The sequence below is a fragment of the Pleurodeles waltl genome, chromosome 1_1, assembly GCF_031143425.1.
Source record: "Pleurodeles waltl isolate 20211129_DDA chromosome 1_1, aPleWal1.hap1.20221129, whole genome shotgun sequence".
Lineage (NCBI taxonomy): Eukaryota > Metazoa > Chordata > Amphibia > Caudata > Salamandridae > Pleurodeles > Pleurodeles waltl.
Genome location: NC_090436.1, coordinates 663,379,258 through 663,398,672, shown reverse-complemented (window position 1 = coordinate 663,398,672; position 19,415 = coordinate 663,379,258). Strand labels below are relative to the sequence as shown.

The 19,415-nt window shown below is 42.5% G+C and overlaps 1 protein-coding gene across 1 annotated transcript in view; it reads left to right on the top strand.

The window, feature by feature from the left end:
• The window catches only part of PRDM6 (PR/SET domain 6), a 249,583-nt gene that overhangs the window by 187,157 nt on the left and 43,011 nt on the right, over positions 1 to 19,415 (top strand). The gene's annotated exons all lie outside the window — the stretch shown is intronic.

The following is a 19,415-nucleotide window of genomic DNA, read 5'->3' as shown; positions in this document are numbered from 1 at the left end:
TCCAACCTGTCCAGGAGTGACACACAAAAGTCAGCAACTGCCTGAAAGTAGTCCCAACCAATGCTGGACCAGGGGAATGGTAAAACTCTATCTTCAAACTATGGATGTGTCAACCACCAGTTGGGAGAATACCGCTTTGCAGTAGGTAGTTATAGTTAGGACCATGTATCCATAGAAAAGGTGTTTTTTGACTTGCCTATCCATTTTCACCATTTGATGAATCTTCACAAACTTTTCCCAAAAAATGCCCTGGTGATTCTTGTTGTGCACAGAAAGTTTTGGGGTGATCTGTGAAGCAGGGCCCAAGAAGAAGGGGGCGGGGCCAAAAAATTTGCATTTCCCATGTTTCACATTTAAAACGTACAAAACCATAGAAATTCACCTGTTATAGTAGAGTTATCTCAAGTAATTATAACTAGTGCTCTAAGGTAACTATAACACATGCCCTCACCATGGACTGCTAACTACCCCACAAATTATGGTGCTCATGACATCTTTGATAACATCATTGATAATATCAATATAATATTTGCAGTACATTTTTTGATGAAACAACTGCATGGCGGGGGTGAGTGGTTTTGTCAGTGTCTGAGTGGGTGACTGGGTGTATTAGTTTCTGAGTGGGTCTGTGAGTGTGTGCATGAGGATCTGAGTGGGTCTGTGAGTGAGTGCATGAGTCTCTGAGTGGGTCTGTGAGTGGGTGCGTCAGTGTCTGAGTGGATCTGTGAGTGGATGTGTCAGTGTCTGAGTAGGTCTGTGAGTGGGTGTATCAGGGTCTGAGTGAGCCTGTAAGTGTGCATGAGGGTCTGAGTAGGTCAGGGAGTGGGCGTGCCAGTGTCTGAGTAGGTCTGTGAGTGGTTCTGTCAGTGTCTGAGTGGGTCGGTGAGTGGGTGCATCAGTGTGTGAGTGGGTCCGTGAGTGGGTGTGTCAGTGTCTGACAGAGTCTGTGAGTCTGTGAATGAGGGTCTGAGTGGGTCTGTGAGTGGGTGCATCAAGTAAGTGGATGTGTCAGTGTCTGAGTGGGTCTGTGTTGGTCTGTGAATGGATGTGTGAGGGTCTGAGTGGGTCTATGAGTGGGTGCATGAGGGTCTGAGTGGGTATACGAGTGGGTACATGAGTCTTTTAGTGGGTCAGTGAGTGGATGTATCAGTGTTTGAGTGGGTCTGTGAACGGATGTGTCAGTGGCTGAGTGGGTTAGTAAGTGACCGCGTCAGTGTCTGAGTGGGTCTGTCAGTGGGTGTGTCAGTGTCTGAGTGAGTCTGTGAGTGGGTGCATGGAGGTCTGAGTGGGTCTGTGAGTGGGTGCATCAGTGTCTGAGTGGGTCTATGACTGGCTGTGTCAGTGTCTGAGTGGGTCTGTGAGTGGGTGCATGAGAGCCTCAGTGGGTTTTTGAGTGGATACTTCACTGTTTTAGTGGATAACTTTTTTTTTGCTGTTGCCAATATTTTCTCAGATGTCGCAATGTTACACAGTGGGCTGCACTGAGCACTGCAATTTAATTGCGACTATCACAGCACTCGACAAAAAAATATATTTTAAGGTCATAATTGGACCACCATAGTGCCTGATAAAACAGCCCTGGGGCCACGGTATCTCCACCTGAACCCTTATATCACTTTCCTTCCCAACTTTCAGCTCCGGGGACCATAACCCATTCCCTAAGATGGTGACCGCAACTTTCTAGACAGCTCAAGCCAGCCAATGACAGTATCTCTGTTGTCGCATGCATTTGTGAATACGTCGTGATCGTCGCGAAGATGACGTGAGCCCAGATATACAAATGTGTTTTCCCTTTATATCTCTTAGAGTATTGGACGGATTTTCACCATATAAGCGAAAGAGTAATCTGCATACCAAAAGATACCTTTCTGCCAAATTTTGTGTAATTCCGTCCAGTAGTTTGGGCTGAAGTCGAGTCTAAAGGTCCTATGGGAATTAACATAGGAAACACAACTTTTTTCACCCCCCTTTTTCTCAGCCCCCGCTTGACAAATCACTGCAAAACTTTCCATGGGCAACAAGAATCACTGGGGCACTTTTTGGGGAAAATTTCATGAAGATTCCTCAAATCACCACAAAGTTCCAATGAACAACTAGAATGCTAACATTTGTATATATACATATATACATATATATATATATATATATATACACAAATGTATGCGCTAACATTTGTGTGTGTATATATATATATATATATATATATATATATATATATATATATATATATATATATATTTTTTTTTTTTTTTTCCACTTTCCCCCTTCTTCTAGAAAGAGGATCAGCACTCCAAGGCGAATGTTCAATGTAGTTTATTCAGCAAAATCGCCTTGGAGTTCTGATCCTCTTTGTAGAAGAAGGGGGAAAGTGGAAATTTATAAACGCAGTGGCGAGCGTTAATTGTCAAGCACCATCAGCGCTTAGGTGCTGAGCGACTACGCCAGATTTGTGTTCATATATATATATATATATATATATATATATATATATATATATATATATATATATATATATATATAAATATATATATGTATATATATGCAAATGTATGCGCTAACATTTACATACATATTATATATATATATGTGCAAATGGTAGCACTCTAGTGCTTTGTAACTTTGTGGTGAAGCTGCTGTTGATTACTAGGTAGTCAATTGATAGACTGCTGCTGATGTTGGAAGTACATGGTTCAGTCTGCATGTCAGAATTTTTTACTGTAATGGATGAGAAAGACACTTTAGCTTTTTAGAGCCCTAACCATAGGTTCCATGAAAAAAGGATATCTTCATGTTGTTCCTTTACTGCAAACTTTTCTGTAGGAAAGACATTCAGTTTTACAACCTCATTTCCATCAAGGCGGTGTTCAGGTGTGTCACACTTTTGTCATAAATAAAGACTTGGATGCTCTAGTTGCTCATTAGGACTCTGATGAAGCTCCAGTTGCTTACTACTAGACAGACCGCTGCCAGTGTTGAAAGTAAATGAGTCTGTATACCAGACTGCTTTATTAACATGGATTAGAAAGACATTTGAGAGCTCATACAAAGTGTATCTTCATTTTAGCTTTTTACAGCACTAACCATAATTTCTATGAGAAATTGAACCCCTTCATTCTATTAGTTTTACAGCTTTGATTCCATAAAGGTGTGCCATAATTACGGAATGTTAGCACTCTAGTTGTGCTTTAGAACCCTGTGGTGAAGCTAAAGTGAACACTGGGGAATCAATTAACAGGCTGCTGTTAGAAGTACATGTTTTGCTCAGAATATCAGGCTTTTTTCTTCATGGATGAGGAAGATAGTGTGAACTTACACATAGTGTGCTCTCATTTTAGTTTCTAGAGAACCTTCCAATAGTTTTCTCTCAAACATGGGTCATCACCTCCCAACAGATGGTCAGCGCTTTTCACAAGACAAAATCACCTGAAAATGCTCCAGAATTCTTAAAATGAGTAAAATCTCACCAACTAATGATTTATATAGTGACTAAAATCTGTTGTCACTCTTTATATGTGCTCCTTTTTAGGACCCTCAACACTTAGCGTTCACTATAATGCATTTCAAATTAGAGGTATGTCCCTGATTCCTATAATGTCTGCCATAACATATTGGTCACAACCCTTCCAAGTACCACACATCAGGGGTTAGACATTTTAGTGCTAGTGTCCTCATCACTACACTAAAATTCATTAGTCATGCATTCAGGCCCTCTCTGAGGTGATCGTGACGCGGCGCACTTAGTGCCAGCAAGACTGAACTGCATAATGACCAAGCAGCCTTCTAGCCAGCAACGTAATTGGCTTGCTCTGACAAATTAAAACAATTCTTTAAGCTCAGGCACTATACAACTGACCTAGCATCGAGACAATGAAAGTGGGTGTCAACTTTGTATTTTTTTTGTTGATGCACCTGCTGCAGTCGCGTCATGATGTTGCAGTCCCAGCAGAGAACTGGTGCTTTCTGTCCTCACACCTCCTCACAGTGGTGCTCACTTTGGAGAAGAATTGTGCTGGCTGTAGGATGCTTTTTTGTCCGGGCCTGGAAACTCGGCTTCCAGGTTGGTGGGCTCCAGATAGCATTAATAAGATGATTCATCCATGGTGCAGCTCGAAGTCCGGAGCATCGAGCCTAACAAGGGGCCTTGAACTACCACACCTAAATGTGCTCCTTTCTGTGATACTGAACAACAAAGAGGCTCGGTCAAAAGAGAGGCTTGGAGAATAAAAGTATTTGCCCTAGGGTCACACAACCCGTTTAAACAGGGAAACCGGGAATGATCCCAGAGCTCGATGCTCTGTAACGCAGCAACTACACTGTCAACCTCAACAGCGAATATCTTGTAGTTACTGTCCTAGAGCGTGGGTGCCAAGCGCAGTCCGTGTCCTGTTAATGTTCCGTTCCACATAGCGTGAGCCTCGCTGTGATGTAACACTATTCAGCACACAAAACACAAATGACAAACCTAGTACCGCACCCACCATTTGACAAAAGATGGTCAAACACCTTATGCCGTTAGGTACCATAAGCATAAAGGAGAATGTCCTCGTAAACTCTGTAAACACCGTGCAAACACTGTGTGCAAAGAGGCCAGGACACCAGCAACCACCCCCTCCCTCCTCCCACATTATCACCGAAGGACCGTATTCATGCAATCTTTTCAAAGTGAATGAAAAGACTACGATCATACTCCTCTAGAATCCGATATTGGCATCAGGGCCACCACACCAAGCCACTACTTCTGATCGCCATAACCATGCCTTAAAGCCTGCTTCGCCCATGTTAAGAAACTTCCCAATGCCACTCTCCAAAAGCCACATAACAGTCCTGAGCTAGGCTTCCATTTCCGCCCTACTAGTCCCAATCCCAATGAAATGCTTAACATCCTTGAGGCATGCCCACCAACTTCACAAAAAGTCTCTCTCTGTTTCCCTATGTAATTTGGCATATGGTCCTGAGACAAATTCAGGAAGTAGCATGCAAGTGCAGCGTGCCTGTGACCCATAGGGGCCCAATCTGTGTGCATCCCGCACCAAGACATCAGCTGTGGCCTGTAGCGAACATTGCACCCAAAGTAAGGCCAATCAAAAGACTCCCTGCACACAAAAGAGATGAAAGGACCCCCAAATGTGGGCCCACAGTGGTTACATCACAACAATTATTTTCTACACATCCTAACCGCGTGTGTGAGGCTGTACAAGAAAAAGCTTGCATCCGCTGCAGTCCATGCAATCTTAGTAACCTGGGGGCCAGCTCTGCTATCCAAGATGCAACTGGCATACCTGCATGGGACTCGTATTGTGTCACGCTGGCCAGTGCCCTCAGTCAAGTCTTTGCTGTTACAGATGTGAGCTCCTAAGATTTGTAATGTAAGGGATAGCACTGCTGTCTGATGAATGTGATATGTGTGAAAGGACAGGTCTTTGCCTCACTTTCTGCAGCTGCCCTTTCTGCAAAGACCTCTGGGTGCTGTGAATGTTCTGATTGTGAGAGGCAGGGGGTGCCCCAAGACCTCAAGGTGTGATCATAGGTCAGTGACGGACTTGTCTTTTGTTTAACAACATGTTATGGCCTTAATTATTTACAGAACAAAATCACACTAGAAAAGGGGATTATCCATTTCAAGAATTTGCAGCAGGTTCAAGGCCTTTTCTAGAATGACACATTATCCAAAAGGGGGGGGGGGGATTTTGTGATAATGGTTTGCTTACATAGAACTGAGTAGTAGGTTTTATTTGTGTCAATGTGTCACTTAAAGTGTCACACATTTAGCAATGAAATGTCACTCATATGCAAACTAAGCCATGGAAATTTACACATAAGGAATCTGAAATCTTGGCAGCTATGTGTTCATGTTGTGGCCACCAAATGAAGACTGTTATTTCCCTTATAAATTGGCTAATATGAACATATCTGGGCACCAACACCCCACCCTTTTTCTTGCCCAGCCCCCTGATGGATTAACACCAAACTTTCCAGGAAGGATAATCTATATATATATATATATATATATATATATATATATATATATATATATATATATATATATATATATATATATATATATATATATATATATATTACCTTCATAATACTGTGGTAACCTATATTTAGGTTACAATATTTTTGAATTATGCTGTTTTGTCATCAATATCCTAGTAAACCAACCCCCTTCTGCAACACACATTAAAAAGAACAAATATCTTAATGTCTCTACCCGAGCTGCAATACAGGACACAATAAATAGGAGGATAAATATCATAATGCCTCATCTTCTGCACTGAATTCAATATTTTACACCCATCAAACCACCTATTTATAAATCCCCTAGTTTACTCAAAACCTCACATCTCATATCAGAATATACAGGGAGTGCAGAATTATTAGGCAAATGAGTATTTTGACCACATCATCCTCTTTATGCATGTTGTCTTACTCCAAGCTGTATAGGCTCGAAAGCCTACTACCAATTAAGCATATTAGGTGATGTGCATCTCTGTAATGAGAAGGGGTGTGGTCTAATGACATCAACACCCTATATCAGGTGTGCATAATTATTAGGCAACTTCCTTTCCTTTGGCAAAATGGGTCAAAAGAAGGACTTGACAGGCTCAGAAAAGTCAAAAATAGTGAGATATCTTGCAGAGGGATGCAGCACTCTTAAAATTGCAAAGCTTCTGAAGCGTGATCATCGAACAATCAAGCGTTCCATTCAAAATAGTCAACAGGGTCGCAAGAAGCGTGTGGAAAAACCAAGGCGCAAAATAACTGCCCATGAACTGAGAAAAGTCAAGCGTGCAGCTGCCACGATGCCACTTGCCACCAGTTTGGCCATATTTCAGAGCTGCAACATCACTGGAGTGCCCAAAAGCACAAGGTGTGCAATACTCAGAGACATGGCCAAGGTAATAAAGGCTGAAAGACGACCACCACTGAACAAGACACACAAGCTGAAACGTCAAGACTGGGCCAAGAAATATCTCAAGACTGATTTTTCTAAGGTTTTATGGACTGATGAAATGAGAGTGAGTCTTGATGGGCCAGATGGATGGGCCCGTGGCTGGATTGGTAAAGGGCAGAGAGCTCCAGTCCGACTCAGACGCCAGCAAGGTGGAGGTGGAGTACTGGTTTGGGCTGGTATCATCAAAGATGAGCTTGTGGGGCCTTTTCGGGTTGAGGATGGGGTCAAGCTCAACTCCCAGTCCTACTGCCAGTTCCTGGAAGACACCTTCTTCAAGCAGTGGTACAGGAAGAAGTCTGCATCCTTCAAGAAAAACATGATTTTCATGCAGGACAATGCTCCATCACACGCGTCCAAGTACTCCACAGCGTGGCTGGCAAGAAAGGGTATAAAAGAAGGAGATCTAATGACATGGCCTCCTTGTTCACCTGATCTGAACCCCATTGAGAACCTGTGGTCCATCATCAAATGTGAGATTTACAAGGAGGGAAAACAGTACACCTCTCTGAACAGTGTCTGGGAGGCTGTGGTTGCTGCTGCACGCAATGTTGATGGTGAACAGATCAAAACACTGACAGAATCCATGGATGGCAGGCTTTTGAGTGTCCTTGCAAAGAAAGGTGGCTATATTGGTCACTGATTTGTTTTTGTTTTGTTTTTGAATGTCAGAAATGTATATTTTGAATGTTGAGATGTTATATTGGTTTCACTGGTAATAATAAATAATTGAAATGGGTATATATTTGTTTTTTGATAAGTTGCCTAATAATTATGCACAGTAATAGTCACCTGCACACACAGATATCCCCCTAACATAGCTAAAACTAAAAACAAACTAAAAACTACTTCCAAAAATATTCAGCTTTGATATTAATGAGTTTTTTGGGTTCATTGAGAACATGGTTGTTGTTCAATAATAAAATTAATCCTCAAAAATACAACTTGCCTAATAATTCTGCACTCCCTGTACATCCGATACCTGAACCCATCACCATCAGATGACACATTTGTGTCATTCTACACTTAAATGGAATCAAAGCTCTGCATGCACAAGACAATACCTCCATTCAGCACCACAAGAACGTTACAGGACACACATCCTACACTGATGATACCACCCACAGCGGAACACACATTCTTCATAGGGTCATGCACCAACCCACATCCTATATACCATTGCCATGCCAAAAAAAGTGAACATAACTTCCTGAATCTCCTACACCAACTACACTTATAAAACACTCTGGGCCAGATTTAAGAAAAGTGGTGCTGCAATACATGAAGCATCACTTTTCTTGCGGCCCCTTGCGCCTCCCTACCGCCACCATGTATGCGCCTTATTTAAAATACGGCGCACCATGGCACAGGGTAGGAGCCAATAGCGTAAGAATTTCTGATGCTATTGATGTACTATTCAGTGGTTAGCGCCACAATGTTGGTGCTAACCCTGTACAGTGCATAGGGGCCCACTGAAAACAATGGCATGCCACCTTTTAACGCCTGCTCTGTCTTTTTTTTTCGGCAGGCGTTAAAAGTGCCAAACAAAATGATGCAAAGAAATGTCTTAAATTTCCTTGCGCCATTTTTTCAGTCCCCCTTATGGGGGAACACCCCTGCTGCATACACTATGCATGGCGCATGCATAATGTAGTACAAAGTGTTACAAAGTGGTACAATGAATGCATTGCACCATTTTGTAAATGTGGAGCGGTGAAAAGGCCACCTTAGCGAAGTTTAGCGTAAAAAAATTACGCTAAGGCAGCGCTAAAGTGGTACTAGGCCCTCTTATATCTGGGCCAATGTTACCACAACACATCTAACCCTGCCCCATAAAACATCTCCTACCTTATAATGCATCATTGTATCTCACCAGACATCTGCTACACTAAATGTATTGATTAGATTCATGAACAGTAGGATATCGCCAAGGTAACTCCACAAAGCATGTCGGGACTGGGTTGGAATACACAGACACCAGCAGGGTCAAGGAAGGTAAATGATCTTTAACCAGAAGTTTAACATTCAAGTTAGACATTTTTGGGATTGATGAGGAGTCTTAATATGAGAGACTTAGGGAGGGGATTGATAAAGTGCACTTATGCATTAGAGGGTTTCTTTGAATTGTCTTCAGTGGTTTTTGACAGGTTTATTGCCTCTCAGTGATCGGTCCAAAGAATTCTAGAGGTTCTCACTGTTTCCCCCATGTTTTTTCTTTTGTATTTTAGAATTTAATCAGTGTGATGTTTCAAAATCTGAGGTTGTGTCCTGATGTGGAGTGATCAGTCAGTTTTTGCTGTATAGAAGACCACACACAGTACTTTAAAGGACCTTAAATGTACCTCCTTGTTGAACTGAGAGCCAGTGCAGTTCCTTTGGAGCTTGGGTAATGTGGTCATATTTTTTAAGTTTAAGCTGAGACTGGATGCTTGATTCTGACTTGTATGGAGTTTCTACATTTTCCTTCTTTGCAACAACAATATAGACAGTTGTGCAATGGTGTAGGTGTGACCATACTAGGATTCTTGTAAGTTCATCCTATGCTTTAGTTGAAGCAGAAGGAACCCCCTTGCCATTTATATGAGCTGGACATTGTAGTTCTTCAAACGCGAACTAATCTGTTGGATCAAAGAAAGATTGTGCTGTAACCAAACTCCCAAACATTTTATGCTCTGCACTGGTGTGGGAGCCATGGGCAGAAATGGATGCCAGAGTAATTGGAATGGAGACTTGTTATGCTTATTCATGATCATGACCTCGGTTTTGGAACTGTTTAGCCATAGGAAATTGTCTTTCATCCAGAAGAATATATCATGATGCCGTTTGTGATTTTAGAATGATAATCTTTGTTGTTTTTTCTGTTGGGTGTGCATTTGCAAGTCATCAGCCTATATTTGAAACTGTAGTCTCAGTTGCTAATGCTAATGGCTACACGCAGATGTTTAAGGAAGAGGCAAGATGGGAAAACCCTGTGGTACCACACAGGCAATGGGTTCGTTTGTTGAAATGGCATTGTTGATTCTAACTTACTTTCATGTTCTCATTCAGTGAAGGCAGAGCCCAGAATTCTGGTCCAAATTTCTAACCTTTTGGAAAAGTATGTCTTGATTAACTGTGTCGCACACTGCAGATAGGTCCGATAGGATGTGAACTTCAACTTAATTAGCATCCAACTAAAACAGTAGGTCCTCACTGATGTATGTTTCTGTAGTTTTTGTTCCCCTGTCTGATTTGAAAACAGGTTGATGGTTGTGAAGGAAGTTGTGAATTTTCTCTGAAATTGCAAACTTATTGTACTATTTCACTTTCACGGATTTTGCTGAGCAATGGAAGATTAGAAATTGGATACTAATTTGCCAATGTTTAGGATGATATGTGGATTTTTTAGTAGCGTAATGGTAGATTTGGTTTACTGGCATATTCAGAATGTTTAGAGACTGAATTAATTCCTTAATGATGGTTTCTGCACTATGCAGCTGTTCTATGGTTAGGTGTTTAGTACAACAATATGGTTTGTGCGGTACTTTGAAGGACATTTTGTTGGCTCGGAGGTGTGAAATAAATTAGAAAGGCCCAAAGGTTAGGAGGGTTGAGTAGAATAAAAGGGAATTTAAATTGTAAATGTTGGATGTTCTGTATTAGGATAAAAGGAATGAATGAGACTTTCACATAAATCATGGGTTATCACTGTAGTGCATGATAAGGACTCTGGGTGCGTAATTTCTCTGAACATTGTGCCAGCTCCGAGATGTGTCTTTCGTGTTATCTTTATCAGGTGATTTCAGATTAGTAGGCCACATAGGAGCAAGATCGTCAAGGTGTGGTGTATGTTATTGTACAATGATCCTAGTGACACCTAATGCTGGCTCCTGTATGTGTGTGCGTATGGGGGGATTCTTAGTGAATGTGCTTTATATTGGAATTTTCATTGTTCAAGTCCATCCAGCAAGCATTGAAATTTGGTTCAGATTCTTTTACGAGATCAGTGAAAACTGGTTAGGCTCTTCAGTGCAATGTCTGGTGGTGGGCACAATTGGGAGACCTGGTGTTTTCTCCTCAGCGGTTGAGGAAGAATGAATTAGAAAGAGAATTTTAGTTACCTGTTTTAAGACTTGCTCGAGTCAGACAAAGAGTTGACATTTCTCATTACTGATACTGAAAACTGTTTCAATAATAATAGGGATCATAATGTTGCTAGGCTACGTTCCCAAAATTAGACCACACCTCCAGAACCAGAAAGTATCTCAAGACCACACATTCTGCAACCAGTGGCATAACGAACCTTGGGGGCCCCCTCTGCAAAGTGCATGGATGGGCCACCCTCTGGATTCACTCAAGAGCTCTCTTGGCAGGGTATTGTGCTGACAGGAGCCCCATGGAGCTCGCCTCTCTCTTACCCCGCGGGGGCTGCAGGGGCCTTTGTTATGCCACTGTTTGTAACAGGAAACATTTAGTTATACCTTGGAAGGAGAACTTAAAAGCTATACCATTACTCACTTATAAATAAACTGTACATCTCATACCACACTATTCCTCCAGTAATAATCCACAACAAAAAACAAAAAAGGTTTGCAAACAGGCAAAATATTGGGAATGCAGTGCATTAACTACCACTTGTGCATGGTATGGTCCATTTCCAAGATGAAAACTCACAAAAAGCGATATTTACCATACACTGTAAATACTATACAGGGGTTAATGATAATTACCGGTTGTGATAAGTACCTCATGCTGTTCTGCACAACTTTTAATTTGGGCCGTAGAACTCTGCATGTGTTTTTGTCTTTGCTTCTGGTCTTTCCCCCAATACATTTTAGCTGGCTTGCCCTGTTTGAATCTAAGGCCCTGATTATGCCTATAGGTTTCTGACCCTTGAACAAGCTTCTGTGTGCACAGGAGTCCTAGTTCCAAGCTGTACAAAGTTTACCATCCTCAATATTGTTTTTTTTATAAATATTTTTATTGAGCAGATATGATACAATATACAATACACAAAAACACAAATAGATTAAAAAGAAGTTCTGGACCGATGTCATACTTTTGACATGCTTCAGCAGTGCAGCATACTTGGACAATTAAAAATAATACATCTTGCAGCAAAATTCATGAACACATTTGTAAAAATCTGATAACCTTAGATAATGAACCCTAAAATCCCACCATTGAATAAAAGTGAACATGTGCTATAGTGAGCGAGTGCCCATGTCAACACGTACGAATGCTAGAAAGAGCAATATTAAAGTGCTGGTTAGCTGGAAGAAAAAAAACAAATCATTGAACAAATGCCGGCCACTCCAAAAGCCCAGACCATATATACCATCCTCAGTAATGACTGGTTGCAAAAAGATTACACTCTTCGTTAAGTTTAAGCAGCTCAAACCTGCTGGAATTTAACAGGGTAAAAGAGTACGATATTTACTGTCCCATTTGGAGTTTGGTGCAGTAAGCAACAAAATTGACATACTATATCCCAAAAACTTAGAATGGTTGAGATTCACTACGCTAAATAAATTGTGAATCTCAAAGGAATTTATCAGGTGAGAGATATAGCGCATTCCGCCTCCTGGGAACTCATAACCAAGGCCTACTAGGTGAAAACTGTAACAGTGTGATCATTTTCACACATCTTGTAATTCCCATTCATGCTCAAATTCTTGTTTGAACAGGGTTGGAATTTAGCCCCGAACTTGTAATCAGGGTCTAAGACTTCAGTTATGCTGCAGACATGAGACGCAGCAAGGTTTATGAAGAGCGAGTCGCGCTAAGGCTTGATCTAATGAAGAGTTCCAAAGAGTCGTTATCTGATTCCATGCCAAGTGCGCAGTCACCAGCAAAGGTTTCACCGCCGTGGGGTTGCGAACCTGGGCCGCGATGAAAATTTCTCACCCCGCAGATCTAACATCTTGTTCTGTAGAGATGTGCAACCACATTAGACATTTCAGATTGTGATGAAGTGGCTGGGTCTCACAACCACACAGGTCTTACATCATTTGAGGCTGTCGGAGCCGATAAAGGGGAAACACACCTGGGTAGAAATAATACACCAACTTTTCATCTTTCGATTGTCTAGAAATGGCTCTGGTTTGACCATGCTTAGATTTCAAAATACTATAGTATTGCACCTGCAGGCGTGTCAATGAGAATACCATCTCATGTTACCTCCTCTTCAAAAGGATGAAATATAGAAACGCATTTTGAAATTAAGGCAATCTAACAGAAAACAATTCCACCAAAGGTCACCGACATCTCATTATGCGCTATGTACAAAGGCTACTCTGTAGCTTGCTAGATATTTTCCCATTGTGCTCAATAGAGCAGTACTATACCTTTTAGAAAGTAATTGATACACATATTGTATGTAACTACCCGAGCATGTTCTGTCTCCTAGGTGCTCACTCGCCCCCCTGAAGCCGTTATTCCTTACTACTCCTTAAAGGCCCCATTGAGCCATGCAGATTCAGAAAAGATTCAACATAATGTATCACTTTAGTTTCTCCACTCCCCCCCCATCTGTAACCTAAATTGTAGGTAAATATGTAGTTCTAATTAAGGGAAAGAAATCAGTTAAGGGAAAGAAAAAATCAGTAGAAAGATATAATCAAGAGAACAATGCTAGAAAACTGAGTGTTTGACATTTAAAGAAAAGTTGGTTCCACTCAATCTCTGTTGGCTGAGTAGCATAACAAACAAAAAGATCTATCACATATATTATGTGTTGTGTTGTGTTATGTTATATTGAATGCATTAGTAAAGTGCATTTTTAACAAAAAGATCTTAACTTGGGTACAAAGCTACCTGTTTAATCAACCTTGCCATTACAAGAGAATTTTCTTTACAAAATAATAGGTGAAATTGTTCACAATAATTGCATTTGACGGGAAAAATCCCACAGGGCCTACTTTTTTGAAGTACAAGTTCCTTCTAAAAAGCAATTTTCTGGAAAATCTCATTCTAGGTATTTATTTAAATATTTCACCCACATATATTTATCTTCTTTACAAAACGTCAGTAGCTGAACTTTGGTTTCCCCCACGTTTATTCTTTAAGAACAAATCACATTTTACACTGGGCCACTTCAAAATGAGGTACTCCATAATCATTCTTATTTAGATACCAAGCACAATCCTGTCAAGCAAAACTTTCACATAACTCTGGATTGTTCAGTAACGCAATCACCACATTTGTACCATCATCCTCCCACATGTATATAACACCACGAATCATGAACAATCTACGAGAAGGAGCAGTTATGTTCCGTTATGTTAAGTATCCTGGCGCTGAGTAGGTGTTTTTGCCTAGCTGTTCACACCAATGGCAGGAAATCAGGAGATGACCTGGTTAATTTTTGAGTGTCAGTTCTTGGGAGTGGAGTTTCTTTCTTACATTTTTAAAATTCGTTCTCAGGAGCAGTTGCAGGCCCATACAACTAGTGGAAAGCTACTGTCCATTGACCCCTGAATTGTCATCGCATTCTAAAAGGATTGTGGTGTGACTTAAAAATCCTCAAATGGCTTTTCCTGCAAACAACTGTCTGCACCAGAGCTGTGCAGTTGGGGCTTTAAAGTTGGCTTTGGTATGGTGGAGCAGGGAGTAAAGGCTGGACCTTGTGTGTACAGCAGTACGACGCCCCCTGAGCACACTAGTTCTCCCTCTAACGTATTGGTAAACTTGATTGTTGGTTTCGGGAGAGGCCAGGTAGCCCACTTGAGAATTTTCATTCTTCTTTCCCTGTAAATGAATGCGAACTTCCTCTATTACAAACGAAACTGTAAAATGGGGCAACGTCATTTTTCAAAATTCCTCTTACTAAGTTGGTCTTCGTTTGCCATTTCCATTACCAACATTTCCCCTGCCTTCCAGTGTGCAGAAATAATAATTCTAAGCCATCGTTATGTTTTCTCTTTTAGGCCAGATTGTTGGAAGTTTTAGCTGATAGCCTGGTCACACACCTGTAGGATGATGTCAAGTTTGCAAACGAGACAATAAATCGTAGTACTCCATACCATAACTGATACATTAGTAACATGAACCACCCCGGCCTTTATATTGTTTGTTTACAATGGTTCAGTTATGAGAGTCCAAGAGCTTTTATTCCCTGCTGCCTGGCGACCCAGAAACCTGCAAGTCAGTTTGCATCCAAATGCAAAGTGGGTACTTAGTGACAGCAAAGAGAAAATGCACTGTGAAAATCACTTTTCCAGGTATGCAAGGAATTAGTGTGGTAAACCTGTGAGGTAGAGGGGCGTCCACACATTGACTGAAAAAGCTCTTTGAATCACAGCTACCTCTTCAAGGCAATGGGAAGAAGTGTGGTGAACTAGGTGTGGACAGAGTAACTACATTTCTGCCTTTTTGCTCACCCCCACTATTGATTATATGTGCATAATGTCCGTATTGAATTTCAGTGCTGCAGGTCATTACTTGGATCTGCTAATATTAGAGCATAATTGTAATGGCGATGATGGTGACAGGTACTTATAGGGCATGACTGATACCCACCGAGGGTGTCCTGATGCTAGAGCCAAAAGAAGCACAATGGAAGAAGAAATCAGGAGAAAAAAACACACACACGTTTTCAAATCTTTTCGAAAGAGGAGTCAGTGGAATTCCAATCATCAAAGTACTGTTGAGGGCGTTTCAATATGTGAATGCGACCTACATCGTTGCTAAATGTAAAGTGCTCCATTAAAATATCCTTAGTAACTTTATACCAACCCATCCTTTGTCGAAATAGCCACAAACCTGCATATGATGCACCATATGAGAACGATGCACTGCATTTTCCATCAGGCAAGCCATCTGTCTCCTACTCACAGGCCGTCATCAGCAGACAGGTATGTCAGGTGACCAACCGAGGAGGAAGCGGAGACTGAGAAACAACTCCCCATTGAAGAACAGGGAAGGAACGACATTTACACACAGTTCAGTGACAGAAATCAGCTAAGCACATTCCAAGCCATCTTTCATTGTGTTTCAAACCGAGGCCAGCGGCGGCTCTGCCGTTACGCCATAGTGACTCTACGGTTCACCCCTAGTGCGCAGTGTGCATGAACTTAATTAAATACTAGGAGGTAATGAATTGGAATTTTTTGCTTAGCACTATTTTTCTTCGGAGCATGCGGTGTCATAAATCGTGTGCAGCTGTCAAAAGGAAATACCTTCACCGGCGGTGATGTGGAGGAAAACAGATGCCACTTATTCAATAAACTAATATCCATACAGAAGAAAAATGTTGACTAGATACCTCAGAGTCAAAGTTGGATTGAAAGTTTGTCAATACAGAATTTTATGGCCGTGAATTGAGGAAGAAAATCAGCTGAACAAGTGAATAAAAATTTCAGGTAGTCTGAACAGTGGCGCTGCATTTATAATGGAAGCATTATTTATGGGTCAAAGTGTGTTTATTTGACACCCTTGATAACCGACAGTGCAAAAGATAAAAATCTAATTAAATGCACTTTGAAAAAGGTTCCTGTTTTTGATTCTCATTGCAGCATAAGTTAGAGATGGAACTAGACTACAGAGTGAAATAGCCAGACAAACCACGACTAATGGGGAAATGCAGGACAATTATTTTAAATTATGTGTTTTTTGGCATTTTTTGGCACTGTGCTTTTTCTTGAGATCACGAGGGATTCTTATTTTTTTTTTAAACTTCTGTGAATTTTAAATCTGTGTTCTTAAATATAAATTCTCGCTGTGTACGTTTATTGGCATTCTTACGTTTTAACAGCTTATTCCCAAAGCCGAGGATTGAGCCTCACCATTGAAGTAGGTCACCAGGCACACCCCGCAAAAACACATGCATACACTGACGCACGCACACACATCCTGACAGGGGGAGTTTTCCTTTCCCACCGCACCCTGCCTGGCCCGAGTGCCACTGCCGATGGCACACAGGTGTACCACAGCACTCGCTCCCTTTGCTGTGTAGGGACAGTGCCAGATAAATGAGAGGTTTGGTGCCAAACTTGTTGGGTCCTTCCCACCCCGCCTCTAGCGTGTGCTCATGCTTTCTGTCCCACTGCTGGACGATCTGCTCTTTTGGCTGCCTGTCAGCATTCACAATAAGCGACGGATACCAGGATGGTGAACGCGCCACCTCCAGGCTACCGTAGGCATCACCCCATGCAGGAGAGGCTGCCAACACTATTTCATGCTATTGCATGCCATTGGAGGGAAGTTAAACCAGTGGTCCCCATTCAGCAAGCCAAGCAATCCAGCTACTGAGGCACTGCGGTGGCTCACTTGTGTGGCGAGCCTCAACCATTACTTCTAGGCCACCAAAGAGACTGGTGGTGAGCCAAAACGTTCTCTCCTACTGCATAATGTGGGAGAGGAGATCTTCAAACTTTTCCGCTACCACGCCAACACCGGTGATGACCTGGACTACAATGGCACCATTGCCGCGCCCGGAACATGGCCTTTGATCCCCAAATTAACCTGGACTTTGAACGGTTCAAACTCCAGGAGGCCCTCCAGCATTAAGGTGAATCTATAGACCTGTTCCATGCACAACTGCAGGACTTCACCAGCATCTGCTCAGATGAGGACCCCAAGAATGAAGGGTGGGGCCAGATTACTTGGGCTGCAGATCGGCTACTCTCTGGAGTTACATCCTTTGCCTGGCATGCATGCCTCTGGATTAAATTATCACTCTTTCCTGGTCTCCTGAACTCTCTAAAGACCTGGTGGAGCAGTTGGAAATTGCATTCAACAAGCCACTACCATCTTTAGGGTCCGCCCTGGCAACCTTCCATGAAACCTTCGACCCCAGACGAGGCCGGAAAGGAGACATGTGGCTATTGTGGGTATGTGTTGGCTAGGCGCAAGACTTGCTCTGCCTTCAATCGACCAAATCATTGGTCAAAGACTGCAGGGGTGGGTGAAACACCTCCACAAAGCAAGAGCATGGTGCTCCGAAGTGCAAAGGGGTGCAAGCCATTGTGCATAATCATGGTCCCGACCCCACCTTGGGGGAAATGCCATTCCAAGGAGACTGTGTACAAAGAAAACAACAATGAGATATTCCTTATCTCATGTGGACTGGGCATTCAGGATGGCAGGCATCCTGAGGAATTGACACTCAGGATGGTCAACAGCCCTGGTATGCCTGCCATCTCCTTAACTGACACAGGTGTGTCAGTAAACAAGACTGGCCTGGCTTATTTGCAGGCATTAAAATCTCCTCCCGATCTCCTACCTACAGCTGCAAACATATTTTCATGCGGAATCACTGCACCAATCCTCTTGGAGGGCATGTTTCACTGCTCTGACCCTCCCTGTGAATCCCCTTGTGCACCTGGTTCTTTGTCGCTTCAGATGGTATCAAAACACTCCTCAGCTGTGACACCGCAGAAAAACTCCAACTCATCAAGTTTGCCATGACTGTCAGCAAAGGCAGCATCAGTGGTATGCTGCAAGAATTCCCCCACCTCTTCCAGGGTCTTGGCCAGGTCCAAGGGCCTCCAGTATCGCTCTACATAGATCCACCAGCAAAGTCAGTGGCCATGTGTCCCAGGCAAGTCCCGTTTCATCTTTGCTCAGCAGTGAGATGGAACTTCAGAAGCTAGAAGATGCGGGAGTGATTGAAAGAGCCTCTGGCCGGACCCTGTGGGTGTCACCAACGGCGGTAGCGAGCAAGCCAAAGCAGCCTAGCAGTATCCACATATGCACTGACATACGGCTGGCCAAAAAAGCCATTAAATCAGAATGATACATCACCCCAACCATTGATGACCTCAAAGCAGACTTGAGTGGCTCCAGGTGGTTCTCCACACTAGATCTCAATTCAGGTTACCACCAGGCTTAACTTCAGGAAGACTGCTGATACATTACCACATTCTCGTCCACATCAGCCTCTACTGCTATCAGTGTCTCAACTTTGCAATTTCTTTGTCAGCAGAGCATCATATGGGAGTTCTCTCCGGATTGGAAGGAATCATAAATGTCAGTGATGACATCCTTATTCATGCCTCCACAATTGAGAGCCACCGCTGTCAACTTAGAGTCACCGTAGAAATGGGTCAGTGATATGAGCCTGACACATAATCAACAAAAGTGCCAGTTCCTACGCCAAGAGATGGAGTTCTATGAATACATTTTCCCGAGCAGAGGCATCAAGGTTGATCTGGAGAAAGTTGAAGACATCAGGTAGGCAGCAACCCAGATTTCTCCTTCAGAAGTCTGAAACATCCTAGGACTAGTGACATACTGCTGGAGGTTCAGCTCAAACCTTGCTACTCTGGCTAGTCCACTAAGAAACATAGCAAAACCATCTGTCCTGTGGAGTCCTCCAAGCCATCAAGCACACAAACCTACAGAATACCATCATGGCGTACTTTGACCAGGCCAAGGAGTCTGAACTTGTAGTGGATGCCAGCCTGACAGGCTTAGGGTGGTTCCCCTGCAGAAGACTGTGGTTGAACAGTGGACACCCGTCGTGTTCACCAGAAGTGCT